We start from the raw sequence: 19,936 nt of genomic DNA, 5'->3' as shown, positions 1-19,936 counted from the left end.
ACACAACAAAAAATGACTTGCCAACAAGCAAACTCCACCCAAGAAAGGTTGATATTGGCATGGTAACACATGAAGTCCACCCAGCACTTAGCCAAAATGGCTTGCCAATGCACAAAGTCCGCCAAGGTTGAAGAAAGATGTCTTGGCAAGGTAGAAAGTCCCCCCCCCAAAGAGGAATGCAATGTCCTATTGTGTAGCAAAGTCCACCAAGCCTCAAGAGAGAAATATCTTGACCAGTAGCAAACTCCACCCAAGGCCTTGTAAGGAAATGTCTTGATCAATGCCAAAGTCTGCCTAGGCAAGGTTGGATGTGTCTTAACAACACCTAAACTCCACCCTAGGTGAAAGTTTGACCAAGTCTGAAATGCAAGGTAAAATTCACCCAAACAGTTAGAAAAATTTCTCAACACATGTCAAATTCGTCCAAGAAAAGGGAATCTAATAAAGATTCCTTGCCAACACATCTGCCTACATGGACAAGATGAAGATAAAATTGGCTAAGTATGAAGTGGCACCAAGGAAGTAATAGAAACATTCATTTGAGAATCTTCTAGAAGGATAGAGTCGCCATCTCTACGAGAAAAAAACAAGGAAAGAAGGATGAGAAAGAGGTTAAGTTCAATGAATCTACTAAACAACATAAAGCTGCCAGAAGAGTTCGAACTTCTTACCCTTATATTCATTTCAACATGTCATTTCACTTTCATTCCTTCTTGAGTTCAAAAGTTGAAAGAGCTCTCTCTCTCCCAAATTCAAGAAGAAAGAAGATTTCCGAAGAGCAACAAGGAAATTTCTAAGCAAAAGAAAGAATTAGTCAAGAGTTTTCATCTTCTTTCAGAAGTAAAGGGCAGAGTTTCCATCAAAACTCAGTCAAAAGTATAATTTTAAGTTCGGATTGTTAACTGATTTCTTTCATCTTTTTCCTGTCTCAAAGCACTAATTTTTCACAAATTTTACTAAATTGTTGAGCAGATTCCTTCCATTCATAGTCTGATTTTTCACAGAATTTTAAATTTATGACAAGCTGAAGGTGAAGTTCTGAGACAAAAGAGTTCAAAATTAGGATTAAAATCTTAGAATTCACATGTTGAAAGTGATATTAATTTAATTCCCTTGTCTTTTTCAAGCAATAAATGACCACTCAAGGAGGACTTTCTGTTGGCATTAAAGTTGTCATTGATGTCAACATGTGTGTGTGCAGGGCTGATGAAGTTGCAGAAGAGTGCCATTGATGCCATTGATTTCAACCAGGCTGGTCAGCTTGCAAGCAGCAGATGTAGTAGAAGAGATCACAGTGATCAGGTTGATGAATTGTTGCAGACTCCCACAATGCCATATGATGTGTCTATGAAGTTCCTGTGGATATCCTGAAGCTGGGGTTGTGAAAACAATAAATCATGTGTCTCGGCAAGACTCCACTGTGTTATACCGATCACATTATGGTTTGGGAAATAAGCATCACAAATCTCATCAGGATAACTATACCGATACCGAGTCTCGTGGAGGAAATTGCTATCGGCATAAGTCATGCCGATGTCAGGTCGTGTGATGTTCCTGTTGTGCTTTGTCGGATCGGGATAGCAATGCCAAAAACAAAGGCAGAGACACTTTTCAGGATAGCAAGACAAAGGCGGAGTAGCATTTTTGAGTAATGTCGATAGTGTTAACTACTCCGACATCATTGCATCGGAATAGCTATGCAGACCAAGTGACTGAGGATGAGTATCGAGGTAGCTTTTGAAGGCAGATTAACAAATTTCCACTATGCCGATAGTATAAGCTATTCCGATAGAGGAGAACAAAGAGAAGACTTCCTGGTAAGGTCATCAGAATAACATATGCCGATATGTTGAAGGACTATGAGTTGCGATTTCGGAATAGTTATGTCGATGCATGTTCAGATTGGGTTATCGGAATAAGTGTGTATTGATGGGTTAGTGTTCAAATGTTAATCCGACAGTGTTAATTATTCTGATAGGTATGCGCTTCGGGATACCCTATGCCGATGAAGCTTGTCACCGAGGAGTTTGAGTTTCGGGGTAACCTATGCCGATAAGGTTAGTCAACATGGAGATTGTGCTTCGGGATAGCCTATGGCAATAGCAGAAATCAAGGTGAGAATTTCATCGGAGTAACCAATGCCGACAAAAGGAACCAAAGGCTCACATGGTCATCGAGATAGCTAGTGAAGGCGGAAGAGCTGCAAGTAGTCATCCCGATAGTTAAAACTATTCCGACAGCAGGAGAGCAATGCGACTTCGAGATCACTATGGCGATGAACATGAGGAAAGAGGAATCCAGTCGATAGAGTAGATCGGCATAAGGGCTTGTGGTCAACCCGATGCATTTGCAGAGCATGCCACCGTGCAGCCCGATTGTCCACATGGTAGTTCACCTTTCTTAGCCGAGTGACCTAGACGACTAATGTGAAAACACGTGTACCCCAAGTGATCAAGCAGATATACTAGGATTCTGAATGAGGCAGTTGGTTGATCCAATCAATACAGAGGTCGAAGGACAAATCAAATGTGTCTACAAGTCAGCAGATTCAAAGGTCCACGAGGATGTTGATTACGATTGACAAAATGACTTGGACGTCAAATATGATGACATGTGTGTTCCGGGTGGTCGAACAGAAATGCAAAAATGTTGAATAGGGTGTTTGATGGTCAAGTGAAGCTACTGATTGTTTCAAACAGGGCAAATAGTTGGAGATTTCATTAATGGCGATCCAGTAGCAGACAGGTGCGCGGCTTAAGATGATCAATCAGATCTTACGGATAGGTTATGAGATCGGATAGTTGTAGGTGAGGCAGCTGATCTTGCAGATACAGAGCTGACCAAATGAAGAAGCATTTTGATGAGATTTGACAACGGTGGTTGAGGCAGTTGAGATGGGAGAGTTGTGTGGACAAAACGCAAAGCAGGCAGAACAGATACACAAATGATCGTGCAAAGAGAGGATAGCTATGAGGCAGCTGAGTTGGCAGAGCTATGAGGACAAGTGGGAGAGCAAGCAGAGAGGACACAAAGATGATGTGGCGCGTGAAACTGCCACGATGCCAGTAGTGAAGGTTGAATCTAGCAAATCAACGGCTCATATTCAAAGTTGTTGAAGAACACAGGTTGGCACGACTTTGACTTTCTGGGAACTTGATTTGCCAATTGGACCGATTGTATGAACGATATGCGTGTTGTATAGAAACTTGTACAGATCGTGGGGAATATATAACCAGGCAAACAGTGCAGTATAAGAAAAAAATATATATAGCAGCTAGTAGAGAGAGTTGTGAGAGATTAAAGGCCTGTGTGTGTGTGGTGTTGCTGATTAGGGGAAGAAGGTTGCTGCCAAGAACTGAGAGCGGAAACAGGGCATAAAGAGCAGTTGCATAAACAGAGAAGGCAATGCAGGTGTAGAGGAAGAAGATTATGTCTAGAGTAGTCTGAGAAAGGCGTAAAAAGTGGCAGAAGAGTTCTATAAATATATAGAATATAGAACTGTAATAAAAGGAGAGGCAGATAACTGAGAAGAGAAGAGGAAGCAGCAGAGCTTAGAGATAGAGAGCAACGATCAGAGTGCAGAGAGCCAAGACAGCTAGAAGCAACAAGAGATTGAGCAAAGGCAGAAAGAGCAATAGGAGAGCAGAGAAGACAAAGAGCAGAGAGAAGAGAACAAGAGCAGAGACAGATAGAAGGCAAAGAGATGAGATTGAGGCATAAAGACCCGAGGGCATAAGAGAGTCAATCAATCTCAAAGGCAGATCAGCAAGGCATTGTGAAACCTCATTTGCAACAAGGTATCTAACTTGTATTTGTTATCTATACTCACTATAATCTCTGAGTGGGTGCTTAGAGTTAGGAGTTGGTGCTCCTTTGGGTTGGTGCCCATAAACATTAGGGGTTGGTGCTCCCTTGGGTTGGTGCCTATAAACTGTAGGGGTTGGTGCTCTAAAGCTAGGGGTTGGTACTCCTTGGGTTGGTGCCCTAAATGTTGTAATCATTTTTACCTGTGAGACTGGATTGGAGCAGTAGACTCCAGCAGCATTTCTCACCGAGGTTTTTCCCCACCGTGGGTTTTCCTCGTATACACTTGTGTTATGTGTTGTGCCTCTTATTTGTGTGTGCTTAAGTGTTTGATACCTCTGCTCATTGCTCCTTGATTATTGTTACTAAAGCTTAGATCTTTTAGAGTAAAAGTTTTTATTGATTACCACTGATTCACCCCCCTCTCAGTGGTCCATTGTGTTCAACACTTTCAAGGAAAGTTCAAATGAAGTTTGCCAGCAAGGGAACACAACCAAAATCCAAAATTACATTCAAAATGGAAAAAGGTTGGAGACACCAATCTTGGCCACGTTGATTTCAAAGACTTCAAGAGAAGAATGTATGGACATGATGGGTATCTACCTAAAGCAATTGCTCGAAGGATGATGAGAAATGGTATTGTCCATGCATCCTTATTTCCACCAACAGCAGAGTGTAGTGTGCTAATTGTAGAATGTGCCATACACTACAATGTTCGAGAAAGGTAGATTATTGCACCTGATGGGAGACTATTGGCATATCTTGGAGAAACTACTATCCAAGAGGCATTTGGGATTCCAAACTACAACACAACCACATTCAGAACCAAGGAAGAAACCACAAGGATTTATGAAGAATAACTGGAACCTTGTGAAACAAATATCAACAAACTATGGCTGGAAAAGCCCAGGCCTACCTATAAGAGGATGCCAAAGAACCTTCTTTGCACTGATTTCAAAGAAGATTATGGAGATATTATCTTGTTACTTAATAAAGTAATGGGCAGCCCTTAGGGAGCGCCATTTGAGGCCTGGATGTATTATATTATTGATGAAATTACTTCAGGAGTTAAGATTTTCAATTGGGCAAAGATAATCAGCAATACCTTGGATGAACAATTGAGAAACTTGGAGAAAACAAAATCTTTCTACATGAGTTCTTACATTATATACCTACTGGCCAAAAATTATAGGTACACAGGATTAATTTGTAGAGGTATAGTGGGAAATGGTGAAAATGAATTCAAGACATATAATTGTTACCCACAGTTAGAGCTTCATGAGAAGTCTCATTTCAAGCGAAAAAATGATGCATTTTTAATGTATATCACTAAAATATTGCAGGGAGGAACTCATCAAAGACTGACTCAAGAAGCTAAAGACTTGAGAGGCAGATTTGGATCCTGGTTCATTCAGTATCCAAGATTCACATATTTGAGGGTGCAGGGATTTACCGAATGTCCTTATAGACTTCCAATTTATCCCACCAACAAAATGATACTACTTGAAGTTTTGAGGCAATTAGAAACATATGAAGGCTTGCAAAGAGCAAAGCACAAAACTAAAATTTCTTTTCCATTTTTTATTGGAAAAATGCTAGAATCCTGTTCAACAACACAAGCAGCTGAAGGTGCAAGGCTGGAAATGCAGTGGTATCCATTTATCTTCTACTGATCCAAAGCTAACTTCGATCCCCATAATCATATTGGATTGGTGAATGGAGAAAGATACAAGCATAGGATGGATCTTGAAGACTTTTGGGCTAATGTAGCAGACGAATTTGACATCAGGAGAAAGTTGTGGTCAAGATTACCTGTAAATCTAATCAAGACAACTAAAATTTCCATGTGCCTAACCAATTAGAAGATGATGGAGAGTACACACAACCAAGATATGATGAGAACAAACCACTCTCCACAATGAGATGGCCTGATCCTGAGCTATCATTTTTGGCCACCCTGATGAAGCCAATTGTTAAATATACACAATGGTGGGTTGATTAACAAGTCCAAGTGCTGAAATGAAGAAATATGTCTCTTATTTACAATTTGATGGGCGTCAAGAAGTCATATTCTTCTAATAACGAAGAAGCATCTCAAAGTGTTGAGCCATCAGAAAGCATAAATTCAAAAAAAAAGAAAGGAAACAGCTGAAAGTTCTACGAAATCAAAGAGAAAGAAAAATGTAAATGAGGGAGCTGCTAGAAAGAAAGAAAAATCAAGACCATCTCATTCCTCCATTAATGCCACATCCAGAAATGTAAACAATACATCAATTCCTGAGGATGAACCACTAGGCGAAATGAAAATCCCTTCCCCAATTCATGAAGAAAGGAATGTGGAATCAATTCCACAAGAAGTTCAAAAACAACCATCTGCTTCAAATACAAAAATAATTGAATTAGAAAATGATGGGATGGATATCCTAGATGGGGAATTCCAAGAGGGAATGATTTTCGCTCTTTGGGGAGTTGAGGATAATCTAGGTGACCATCATAATCAAGAGGAAGCAGGTATTGAGCAGCCCACAATTCCTAATTGGTTAAAGGAGAGAATGAAAGTAAAAGCACTTGTGGAAATTTAGCAATAAGATGATACAGCAAATTTCCTGGCCAGGTTGGAAAAGGTTGCAATAAAGAAAATAGCCAAGAGGTTTTCCTCAATTCAAAGGGACGAAGCAAGCTATCATTCAGTTCAAATAACTGTGCCAGAAGTTGATATGGCGAAAGAGGATACTCCTGAGGAGTATGAAATAACAACTATCAACTTGGGCCCAACCACCAAGGGGCAAGAAGTTGAGGACTTTGATAATCCAATCACTTCCATCAAGGCAAGATTGGAGAAAGAAATAAGAAAGAAAAAAGAGTTCAAAAAAGAAAACAAGCCATTGAAGAAATATATCCAACACTTGATCAAACCCATTGATCAAGGAGATGCACCAGCTCCTCCACTCTTGACTCTTCCACAGGAAATAGTTGAAGACTTTGAAGAAGGGAAACTGACAGTTGGAGAGACTAAAGAATGGATGGCAAACAATAGTAAAGAAGTTGTCACATTCGTGGAAAATTTGATGTTAGCATATGGGCAAGCTTCTTCATTACTCTCTAGAATCCAAGACATGGCAAAAGGGTGGGAGGATCTTCAAGATATTCAAGACAAAGTAATCCTATGATTAAAAGTGTTGAAAGGAATTCCCAATCAAGAATTAATGGATGGACAGGTAATTGCAGCTGGGGATGTATATGATTTCAGCACATGGTATTGGGCATTAATAGCGAGAAATGAAGTTTTGGAAAAGGTAAAGGTTGATAGTGTCAAAATTGAGGCGCTGATTCAAGAAATTCAGAATAAGATTTTCCTTGTGGCTGCCAATGTACTTGGGAAGGAAACAATTTGAGAAACTGAAATGCACGTAGAAAATCTAAAAAACAAAGCTCAAGAGAATTTCTTCGTTGTCACACGGCCAATCCTTAAACAAAATTTGACTAAGGCATCAAACTTCTTTCTCATCAAGGATGCCTTTCGGAAACAGGAATTGGATTGGGAGAATGATTTTGCCACCTATGTTGATGACTTGGACGTGATGGGATTCAAGATAAACATGCTGCCACATGTCACGATGGAAGAGGTTAATCCTCGTGTCCAGGTTCATTGAATATGTTGCCACAGATAGAGGATAAGGATGCATTATTTTAGAAGAAAGCTTTTTGTGACACTTGTCTTTCCTTTATTTGCTCTTGTTGGATAACTATTGCAAGCCCTAGTTGGGATATTTATGTGTTAATCTCAGCCTTTGATTTATGTTTGATCTGGGCCTTTCATCTATTTTCAAAACTCTATATAAACCCCACTACTTTCATTTGTATGGGAGAGATTGGTGAAATTGTTGCTTAAGATTACTAAGAAAATAAAGTTCATTTGCATTGCTTTGAATCTCTATGTTATCTTGTGGTTGCATGGTTTCATATTTTCTTCAACATAAAATAGAATTTGCTTTATAAAGTTGTTAAATGAATGCAAGATTTGATAGTAATGGTTGGTGAAGTCATTGCTCATACTTTTGATGGACAGATGATTTTGTTCATTGTGCAAAATTAGCCTAAGTGTATTTTGCGGATGTTTAACTTCTACTTTTGAATAAATATTGTTCATTTTGATGGTATTATTCATAGTATGAAAATTATAAGCACAACCCTTGAAGATTGCACCCACTTTGCTTAGTTGTTTAAGTTGGCGAACCAAAGTGTGGTTTAGATTCACCCAATCACACTATTGTCTCTTAAAGTCTAAGGAATAGTATAGAATTCTTGAATCCTTTTCCTTTTTATCCCTTTTTGAAAGTCCAAAATCGAAAATCCAAAAAAATATTAAAGGGTTTCCAAAGCTGAAATTTTTCATTGTGAATGAAATTCCCAAGTTTCCCTTGGATTACCAACAAACATCACCAAATGAGCTATATCCAACATTAAAGTCGCTAGTTCGCAGTTAAAACATTGGAATCGCGTTATGATCTTTTTTTGCAATCCTAGCATATGTGGTGATTTTATTCAAGAGAGGATAGAGTGTCTTTTGGGCATCTCTATTCTATGTTCGATGTGTCATAAAACACGCACCAACACTTAGGCAGCTTCGAAAATCTATAAGAGTTTCCATTCCATACTGCAGCCGTAAATGTCTAAAAGCTAATCACCAGCCACAAAAAGACTTACACCAGGAAGATTAAGGGGTTTGAAAGGATGACTATACAATCAAAGGAAGTAATGCTAAGTATGCTATCATCATCATTTTTTATGAAGAATGCAAAGGAGAGGAGGTTTCTTTCTGGCAGTTGCTTGTTCGTGCCAAGAAAGTTGCTTCTAGGACCCTGATACACTACAGAATAGGGTAAGAGTTGCATTGTTTTTGCTTTATATCTTGGACCCATCAACATGAGTTGCATTCTCATTCAATCTCTCAAAGTATTTGCTCCAATTGACCCAATATCTACAAACATTTACTTTCCCTCTGTTATCTCTTCATGAAGACTAAATTCTAGTATCTACACCCCTTTCTCTCTACAAATACAAACACCCTCCAGCATTCTATTCCTTTCAAGCTTGGTGGCCAATTATGTTATGTGGCAGCCCTTGAAATTTAGAGCCAAATCTTGCGTTGTTATCCACATTAAAAACTAAAAAGCAACTTCAAAACTTTATGGCCATTTGTTTTACTTTGGCAAATATAACGATACTCTCAACAATCTCCTAAAGGTTGTAGAACTTGAGACCACTTTTTTGTGTAGTAATGTTTTAGCCATCAAGGACAATTAATGAGTTATCATGAATTGCCCTCAAAAACAGGAGAAAGGCCTTGCTGTCCTCCAAAATTGCTATTAAAATGTGCTTATTTGCATGAAGGCTGTCAAATTTATTTTCAATGCTAAGAAGTGATGATGTTGCAACCACCTGAAGAGAAAATATCGATAAACCAATGGAGGAAGCAATGCTAACTGTTGTGACATTTTCACACATCGCCCCATTGCCAATGGAGACAGCCACTTTTTTCTTGTAGTTTAGTTCTTTTAGCTAGTGATCTAGCTTGGCGGTAGTTTCTTTAGTTATTAACCTTTTGCTAGTGAGAGATGCAATGCCTTTGATTGTCAAGGAGTGATCAAGTCAGGTAGTTTGGCAGTAGTCAAGTCTTCCTCCAGACTAAAGCAATAGGTGCAAGCCAAGTGATAGTTAGAGTAAAGGTGGTCTTTGAGTGATGCTTCACAGTGCAACCTCTAGGTCAGGACAGAATGAATCTCAAGTGTGGAGGGCGGTCAAGCAAGCATGTCGGATTCCTTTGGTTAGAATCAAGGAAGGAAACTTCCTTCATACCCTCAAATCCACGGCCTAGGGGAAAATTCTCCTTAGCATGCTAAGCTTGTTTGGAGCAAATTGAAGGATGGTTAACATCATATTGAAGGTGAAGCTAAATGATCAGCTAGGTACTTGAAGGCAACAAGGTTGGTGAAGGAGGTGGAGAGGAAACATTGCTCATTCACATCTTTATGAAGATCAAGCAAAGGAAGTTTGATGAAGGGTGGAAGGATTCATAAGATCATTAACTTGGAGAATTCAACCTCACTTCCACGGTTCCACCTCATGCTGAAATCCCCGGACTTCCACTTGCTGCTGAAATCTACAATCATCTTAGAAACTTCCACTTACCCTTCAAAACCACGACCTAAGGAGGGGGAGAAATGATGAACGAAAGCACTGCTGTCTTAATGCCTCAAGGGAAGGTTGCCTTGATGGAAAAAGGTAAGAATGATTTAAGTTCGATCAGGCAAATGACTGATTTGATGAAGAAATGAAGAAGTGATTAAGATAAGTAAAAATCAGCACTTTCACTTGGGGACTAAAAGTCCGGCTAGCTTCACACCATTTCCACTTACCCTTGAAAAGTCCGGACTTCTTTGCTCATTTCCACTTCAAGCCTAAAACCCAGGTCTACCTTCACATCAACTTCCTATGGCACCCAAAAGGCCCAGCCTGTCTTGGACTACTGCCACTTGGCTATCGAAAGCCCAGCTAGGATGTACATGCCCTTCGTTTTGCTGAGATCAATGCTTGGTGAAGTTGAACACTTAATGTTTTGAAGGAGAAAGTTGATTAAGGCTGGTAAAGTCTACTAAGCAATAATGAGGAGGCTTTGGACAATTCATTGAACAAATGATGTTGATGTTGCATGAAAGTCACCACTTCCAGTGACCCCCTAAAAGCCCAACCAACTAGTGAGGACTTCCATTTGGTGGTCAAATCCACGACCTGCTTGGCATGACTTCCACTTACCCTTAATATCCCCAGCTTGTCTTAAGGTCGCTTCCAATTGCTAGCAAAATCCACGACCAACCTCAGATTATTTCCGTTTGGTGAAAAGCCCAGCCAAGCATATAACATTTCCAGTTGGGGGTCAAAAGCACGGCCATACATGTATTACTTCCAGTTGGTGAAAAAAAGCCTGGCCACCTTGAGAATTATTTCTAGTAGCCTCCCAAATCCACGGCCAAGAGCAGAATAATGAAAAATCAGACTTAAACATTACAAAATCAAACATAAGGTCAGAAATCAGAACTTCATTAGGAAGACATATCAGGTTAGAGAACTCAGAAAATGTATAAAATCTATACGTATATATATCATAGGTGTCAGATGCTAGCTTGTTTGTTGTTGCAGGTGATCAAATGCAGGAAATGGCTGCCAGCAATATCAAGGTCTGATGGAAGAAGTAAGTATGTGGGATGCAGGAGAAACAACTTCAGCATTGTAGAGATCAACACATGGAAGCTGCTCAAAGGAAAAGATTACACAAGGAGAAGGATATCAGCATCTTCAAGGCAAGAGGGAGGGTGAAAGGATCCAGCAATGAGAAGAATTCAAAAAATGAAGGACATTGGTAACCTTGCAAGAGAGAGGCATCATGACCTCATGCTGTGCATATGCAATGATCAGCACCTTCAAGGATGTTGTTGAATGAAAGATGAAGAAGACGGCAAAGGGCATGCAAGATCAAGAACTAAGATATTCAAAGACATCATATTGATGATGAGGAAGATGTTAAGGCAATCTTGAATTTCCTCCAAAAATCCAAGAATCATTGCTAGTATAGAAAGAGAATAATCCAAGACTGAGGCTTCAGGTGAAGGTGATCAATGTTGTCGGGTAATTAAGCATTAAGGTAAATTGTGTTAGCGTTGGCAGTTAACCCGTCGATTGTCGGAAGTTGGCACTAGGTAACTGACCAAACTCCTTTACATTGTATCTGTTTCTAGTCTTTGGACATGTTATTGTAATCGAACATATTGCTATCATTGTATGTACTAGCTTATTATGAATCAATAGAACACTTGTGAGTTCCGTATATTCTGTGTACTTCTATCATTTATGCAATGTCTTAACCTGACACCCTACGGGGAAAACATTTGGCGTCGTTGACTAAGTAAAAACCTAAGAGCAACGAGAAAAGGACGTACTACATGGCACACGGATAATGGGACAACCATTACCAGAAGGAACGAGTGACCCTAACTGGAAAACCCGACGAATTGTTCGAGGGGGAAAAGACACTCACGAAGGATTTCTCCTGCATCCTACGGGTGGCAATCGAAAAACACGTACGGAGGGAAGCCACCGCCGAAGATGTCCCAGAAGATGTTGTGTGGAGTTCGCTCGGAGTAAGCCCTGTTGTGAATCAGTTGATGAGCAAACTGCCTAACCTTTTGGCACAAGGATTTTTGGCTCTCCAGAACCGAAGGGGAGACATCTACCGAGAGAACCGACGGCAGCAAATTCTACGGGAATTTAGGGAGCGCCAAGAAGATGAGCGCAATACATGAACTCTGACGACCAGGGAGAATAAATAAGAACACCCCCATTGTAATGAGTATGTCAGTGACAGACATTATGTACGAGGGATGAAGTAATAAAAGTTTTTTTTGTTTGTGTACATGGTGTGTGCTTGCTGTGTATGAAAGTGATTTATGCCCAATATACTAAATAAAGACAAAAATAAAAAAAATACAAAGTGACGAATGGGAAGTGGCACAAAGAGCGTTGAATCTCAGACAACATATAGAACGAAGGCATAGGCTAAGGCAGCTTGCCGACGGAGGTTGCGGAGGCAGAGATAGACGGAGAGAATTACACTCTCTACACTATTGTAGGGTTGCTCGAAGGGAACCTAGAAGAAGTCACGGAGGGTGCTGAAGGAGAACTCTACAATTCGCTAGAATACCACCATAGGATAAGAAGTTGCGAAGAGTTGGTGGAACAAACAAGGCGAAATCTAAACCTGATCGACGCTACCAAAGACCTACTAAAGAACTTGTCCATTTCGGAGGACAACCAGAGGGAGACAACCAATCGGAGGGAGACAACCGAAGGTGACGGTACGGCCGAAGGTGCCGAGGGAACACAAGGGTACCGTACGGGAGGCAATTTGTTTGATTCGGGGTCAGCAACCTTCTCTGGAGAACCCACGAGTGGAGGGTCAGATGCAGGAGGCGGAGGCAATGGATCACCAGGTACAAGCACACAAGGCAGTAGAGGAGTGAGACCCAGCGGTGGGATGGCAGGTCAACAGAAATTGCCAAATTTCACAAGGGACGACAAGGAAGACCCCATACGGCACTGCCGTACATGTGAAACTATTTGGTCCGCCAATAGAGTGACAAACCAGGATGAGTGGGTACAGCAGTTCCCAGCCACATTACGTGGAGTTGCCATAGATTGGTACTCCGATGTTGACAAGCAAAAAGTGGCCACATAGGCCAATCTACAAAAGGAATTCAAGGAGGAGTTTCGGTTGCTCCGTGATGACAATGAAATCGTAGTCGAGATATACAGTAACAAACAAGGTCCCAAGGAGACAGTACGGGCATATAGCCAGAGGCTGAAAGAATTGCTAGATAAAATGGAAAGCCAAACCGCAGATGGGTTGAAGAAACGATGGTTCGTTGAAGGGTTGAAATCCTCCCTACAGAAGAAGATGAAAATTGTACCCCCAACGTCATATGACGATGCCTATAATAGGGCAATGGACCTCGAGAGCGAACACAAAACGTCAAAGAAGAAGAAAAGTAATAAATACTCATCTGACAATGATGAAGACTCTGACGGGGAAAGCAGCAGTGGTGGCGAATCGAGTAAAAAGGTGCACGCGCTCCAAAAGGATATGGAACAAATGCTGAAAGAATTCAAAGCCATGAAAGGGAGTACAAGTAAGACTGAAGAAAACGACGTGTGGTGTACGGACTGTAGGAGTGACGGACACACCAAGGGGTCCTGCCTCAAGAAGGCTTTTTGCGACATTTGTCAAATTGCCGGACATTTGACAAAGGAATGTCCCTACAATATGAAAACCAGGAGCCAACAAGTTCTCTTCACGCAAGAGCAGTCGGCCACCGGAACTTCGCAAACCGCCAACAATAATGCATCATCTGGCGGATATCGGAACAACCAGCGAGGGGGGAAGACCAATAATAACAATAATAATAGGAGCCGGATCCAATATGATGCGAAGGGACGGCCAATGATCCAGTGCCGAGCCTGCAATCAATGGGGCCACTTTGCCAGGGAATGCACCTCAGAAGAAACTCCACAAAAACTATGCAAATGGTGTGGGCCTGGAGACCACGATGATGGAACTTGCCCAAAGTTTGGAGTGAACCTACCCAACATTGACAGGACGGAGGAACGGGTATTGGCAATCACACAGTCACAGGCAAAGAAGGCCACATACCCGGACCCTCGCACGGAGAAGCAGCGGGTGTTGGAGGTGAAGGCTGAAGTGGCGAAGGAAATGTTGGCACAAGGGAACACTCAGGAAGCGGCGAGTACTTCCCGCTCTGACGTTGAGGAAAATATTATGAATCAAATGCTGCAGATTGAAGTACCTGTGAAGATGAAGGACCTCCTGGAAACGATGCCGCAGTTATGTACGGCACTCCTACGTACAATGCAAGTAACTCCACAGACTCGGGTGACCCAGAATACGGATGTTCCTGGCGAAACACCAACAGACCCATTGGTCCTGACACTATACAGTGGTTGGCACCCGACGATGGTAGAAATGGGAATACTTGGCACCATTTTGACTGACACCATTGTCGACGGCGGGTCAGGAGTGAATGTACTTCCGGAAGAAACCTGGAAGAAGCTTGGCAAGTCAACACTTTGGCCATCAACCTTCAACTTACTGGGAGCGGATCAACATGGTATCAAACCTCTTGGAACGCTCATGGCGCAACAAGTGACCATCGGGACACAACCATTTGTCCTTGACTTCGTGGTGATTCCGCTCACGAAGAAAGGATATGACGCCATTCTTGGCAGAGGGTGGTTGGTGGCGGCCAGAGCGAATCACAACTAGAAGCGTAACACGTTGTCCATGGAGAAAGTCGGACGAAAATTTATTATCGACCTGAAAACGCAACTCGTGAGTGAAGAACTCGCGTCAGAGTCAAAATCGGACAGCAAGGGCGGAGTTGACGAAGGAAAGTACGAAAAGGAACCGGATGAGGAAGGCGTCCTGAGAACCCAAGGATGTTCAGAAGATGAGACTGATTCTCTTAATGGGCTCTTCCACTGGCAAATGGAAGACTACGAGCTGCTATATGGGTGCAACATGTTGCAGGTTGATGAGGAGCCGGATGAAAATGAATTTCCCGCCAACGTATGAGGAATGCACAAAAGGGGATGCTCCTGTCAACGAGACACCAGCACATAGGTTTGACATGACGAAACCAATCCGGTACAAAGAGTCAGTAAAACCTACAAACCTCGACACGAAAGCAGAGTCAAGGAACATCCTGGTTGGCGACAACTGGAATCCAATCCTGAAAGCCACCGCGTTTAAAATATTCATGGAATACAAGAATGTATTCGCCTGGACGTACAAGGACCTCAAAGGGGTGTCACCAGAACTGTGCGTACACCAAATTTCACTCGTACCTGGGGTCGTTTCCATACGGAAGAGGCCATACAAAATGAATAAAAACTATCCTGCGAGAGTGAATGAGGAAATCGAACGTATGCTCGAAGCTAGGATTATTTTTAAAGTGCAGACGAGCGAGTGGGTGTTGCCCACAGTGATATCCCTTAAAAAGGAGGCAAACCAGATCCAAATCTACATGGATTTCAGATGCCTTAACACGGTCACCATAAAGGACTTGTTTCCAATACCATTTACGGATAGCATCTTGGAGGAAGTGGTCGGTCATGAAATTTATTCATTTATGGATGGATTTTCTGGGTATAACCAGATATCCATTGCCGAAGAGGACAAATTAAAAACGACCTTCGTAGTGGAAGATGGCATGTACGCGTATAACTGAATGTCATTCGGGTAATGCAACGTGCCAGCGACATTCCAACGGATAATCCTTCACATATTTGACAAGATGTCAGTGGGGAACTTCAGGGCATTCCCTGACGACTGGTCCATCTACAGTAACCAGGATGCACATCTGGCCGCACTTGGCGAATGCATGGAGAGATGTAGGCGAGTCCGCCTAGCACTCAATCCCAAAAAATGCAGATTCATGGTGCCTCAAGGGAAGTTGTTAGGACACAGTGTGTAAGGTTGGACTCAAGACTGACCCGGACAAGATTCGGGTGATAGTGGAAATGGAGGCACCGACAGATGTCACGGGAGTCAAATCCTTCCTAGGACACATAGGGTATTACAAGCGGTTTATCAAAAAATTTGCTCAAGTATCCTGCCCTCTGGACAAGTTGACAAGGAGAGGTGAACGGTACGCATGGGGGACAGCTCAGGAAGAAGCCTTACAAGAACTGAAGTCATTGTTGGTAGGTGTGCCAATCCTGACATATCCGAATTGGGACAAAGAGTTCTATGTACACGTCGACGCATCAAATTTTGCCATAGGGGCCACACTGGCGCAGGTTGGCGATCACGGGCTAGATCACCCGGTATACTTTATGAGCAAACTCCTATCTAAGGCGGAAAAAAACTATAGTACGACAAAGAGGGAAGCCCTAGGGATGGTGTACTCCATCCAGAAGTTTAGACATTACTTACTGACCATGCCGTTCACATTCTATGTGGACCACCAGGCGTTAATGTACTTGGTGACTAAGCCAATCATTTAGGGGCGAATCAGCCAATGGTTGTTGCTGCTGCAGGAGTTTACATTCAACATTATTGTACGACCTGGGAAAAGCCATGTGATAGCCGACCAGTTATCTAGAATCAAGTCAGGGGAACCGGCGGAAGGAGTAAATGAAGACTTCCCGGACGCCCACTTATTCCGCATTGTCGTTCTTCCTACCTGGTGCACAAGCATCGGGGAATATCTGTCGACATCACAATTCCCTAGAGAGATGCCACCAGGGGAGCAAAGGAAGCTCGTACTAAGGAGTAAGACGTTTCAACTCATTAATGGCCTTTTGTATAAAATGGGCCCTGACCAGGTCCTACGGCGATGTGTCCTAGAGGAAGAAATTCAAGGTGTTTTACGGGAAGCACATGAAGGCCCGGCAAGAGGGCACATGGGGCTCGACACCATGGCCAGGAAATTTCTATTGGCAGGCCTATGGTGGCCGACACTGCACAATGACGTCCAGGAGTGGGTGACAAGTTGTGACACGTGCCACCAGGCGGGGAGGCCACTGAAGAGGGATTTTATGCCCCTCAACCCGTCCAATGCCCAGGAACTGTTTGAACGATGGGGGCTGGATTTCATCAGACCTTTGAAGGCAAGTCAAGCCCGACAGTGCAGATACATCGTGGTGGCCACAGAATACTTGACCAAGTGGGTCGAGGCACGAGCTCTGCAAGACAATTTGGTCGTCAATACAACAAGGTTTATCTACGAGCAAATCATTACACGATACGGGATTCCAATCCAATTGACGAGTGACCGGGGAGGACATTTTGTCAATCACATAATCCGGTTGCTCACGACGGAGTTCAAGATATTCCACTCCTTATCAAGCCCCTACTATCCCCGGGCGAACAGGCAAGCCGAGGCGACAAACAAAATAATCGTCTTTGTGATTTACAAGTCTTGCGGAGTGGAGAAGGAAGATTGGGAGGAACGCTTAACGTCGGTACTGTGGGCGTACCGGACGACGTATAAGGTCACCACAGGACAGACCCCCTTCTAGTTAATGTTCGAGCAAGAAGCAGTGGTGCCAGTGGAATTCATGGTGCTGAGTCTTCGGATCGCCATTGACAACAAACTAGGCGACATGGAGAGTCTCCGAGAGCAGTTGTACGCCTTGAACAAATTGGATGAGCAACGAATGATGGCTCGGTGGGCAACAGAGACAGCACAGCAGAGGCAGAAAATGTGGCATGACAAACACCTGCGAAGAATGCAGTTTACTCCCGAACAACTTGTGCTGAAGTTTAACGAACGCAATGAAATAAAGACTAGCAAGTTCAAGGTAAAGTGGTTGGGTCCATTTAAGGTTGGAGCCATTAAATAGTGGACGCTCGATGGCAAGGAAATACCCGATGCAGTCAACGGCTCAAAATTAAAGGTGTACCGGGAACGACGAGAATGCCCAGACCATGAAAATTGAAAAAAAAATTGAGAAAAAAAAAATTGACTGAAAAAATTATGTTGAAAAAAAAAAAAACACATTTTTGATATTTATTTTACAAGCAATGTTTTTAATTTTGGCAAATATTAAAAGGGGACTTAGTCAATGGAGACATGAAGGAAAATAAAGTGCGGCATACATTGGAATGGCGAAATAACAGTCTTAATTCCGTACAGACTGGGGCTAGTAAGAAGGAAATTTCCGTACGAAAATCATTGCTAGGTCGACGGAATTACCTGTTAGTATGGAAATCATTGCCACAGTTGACAGAATTACTTGTTAGTACGAAAACTATTGCCAGGTCGACGGAATTACTTGTTAGTACAGAAATCATTGCCAAGTCGACGGAATTACTTGTTAGTACGGAAATCATTGCCAGGTCAATGGAATTACTTGTTAGTACGGAAATCATTGCCAGGTCGACGAAATTACTTGTTAGTATGGAAATCATTGCCAGATCGACGGAAATCATTGCCAGATTGACGGAAAGCATTGCCAGATACGGAATTTTACTTGTTAGTATGGGCGGACATATTAGTACGGACATATTAGAACGGGCATACTAGTACGGGAGGACATTTTAGTACAAACACAAGCATTTTAGTACGGAACAATTCCGTACAGTTCCGTACAGACACAAACTCTATGGAAGAGGAAAAAGACTGTACAATTCATTGGTGTAGGCAAAACGACCGTACGAGGGCAAATTGGTGAATCGGCAGGGATAGAGAAAGGTTCGTACGGTTTTGAATTGCAGATGTTTTAATTACAGGTGCATATTCCGTACACCGTTGCATCAAGGAAAGAGGTCGAAACTTGCCACGTCGTACACACTACGGCAGCCATACCACCATATTGTACCACCATAACGGAATTGGCTATACGCGTACCCCAGGAAACAAAATTCAGTCGATGGAGCAAGCAACTGGCAGGTTGAAGAAATTAAATTGGCGAAGGAGGCTACAAGAATCCCAGAGAGAACAATACGGAAAAGATTTAGTGGGTGATCAGCAGGATGCGAGCCAGGGGAAGGCCGTGGTGCAAGTTGTACGCACGCACAAAGTCAAGCCAGACACCGTGACGTTTGAGGGACTACCTGGCAGTACGTGCAGACAATGGTGGGAAATGACCCTAACCCCAGCCGACATTGAGGTCAAAGTAGCCCTTGCCAAAGCACGCGTCCATGACGCAGTACAAATGCCCATCTTTTCTATTAAGGAATTTGAACCATGCTTGCGCACTATGATCAAAACCTATGATCCAGAGTTGCGTACGTCGTCATTTAAGTTGCAGCATACAAATATCATAGTTTCTTTCAATCCGGATGATTTCAAGAGGGTTTTTGGCATCCCGGATAAAGGGAGAAAGATTGACAAAAATGCAATGAAGATGTCCCAAGAACGGAAAACGCAACTGTTAAAAGAAATGTTCGGGATGACTTGACGATAGCCGACTAGGCAAGGATTCTAGCACCGCAGAGCAAAGGGTTAAAGAAAACATTCCTGAAACCTGGCATCTGGTAGTGCTTGCTCAATTTGATGCAGAGTCGATTAACTGGCGCAAGTAGGGCATCGGATGCAGCGGTACCTATGATTGCACTGATGCAGGGCCTGAAGAAAGGTACGATATATGATTGGGCGAGTTTGTTATCGAATAGAGCCCACGATTTCCTGATGCTGAAGCACAAAGTTTTTTACATGTCGTACCATGCCATCGGGTTGTTTTGGACTCCGTACGAGTACAGGTACCAACCAATCTGAGAGGGTGGCGACCACAAGATTGCATTGATTCCTTACATCTAGCTATTTTCTATTGGATAGAGTTGGATGCACTCACGGCTGGTGGAGAGGGTCAGACCAATAGGAAGAGACGAAGGCAGGTCCCGATGGTGGTGTCGGCCAGTGACACCGATTCAAGACAGGCAGAGAGTAGTGCAGACGAGAGTGGGGAGTCCGAGGAGACATCGAGGTGTTCCGAAGGGGACACTACTTTCCGACTCTCAAAGTTGGCTGAAGGAGAGGTGGTGACAGGTTCCCTG

This window comes from Cryptomeria japonica, chromosome 8 (assembly GCF_030272615.1).
Source record: "Cryptomeria japonica chromosome 8, Sugi_1.0, whole genome shotgun sequence".
Classification (NCBI taxonomy): domain Eukaryota; kingdom Viridiplantae; phylum Streptophyta; class Pinopsida; order Cupressales; family Cupressaceae; genus Cryptomeria; species Cryptomeria japonica.
This window is presented reverse-complemented; position numbering follows the sequence as displayed.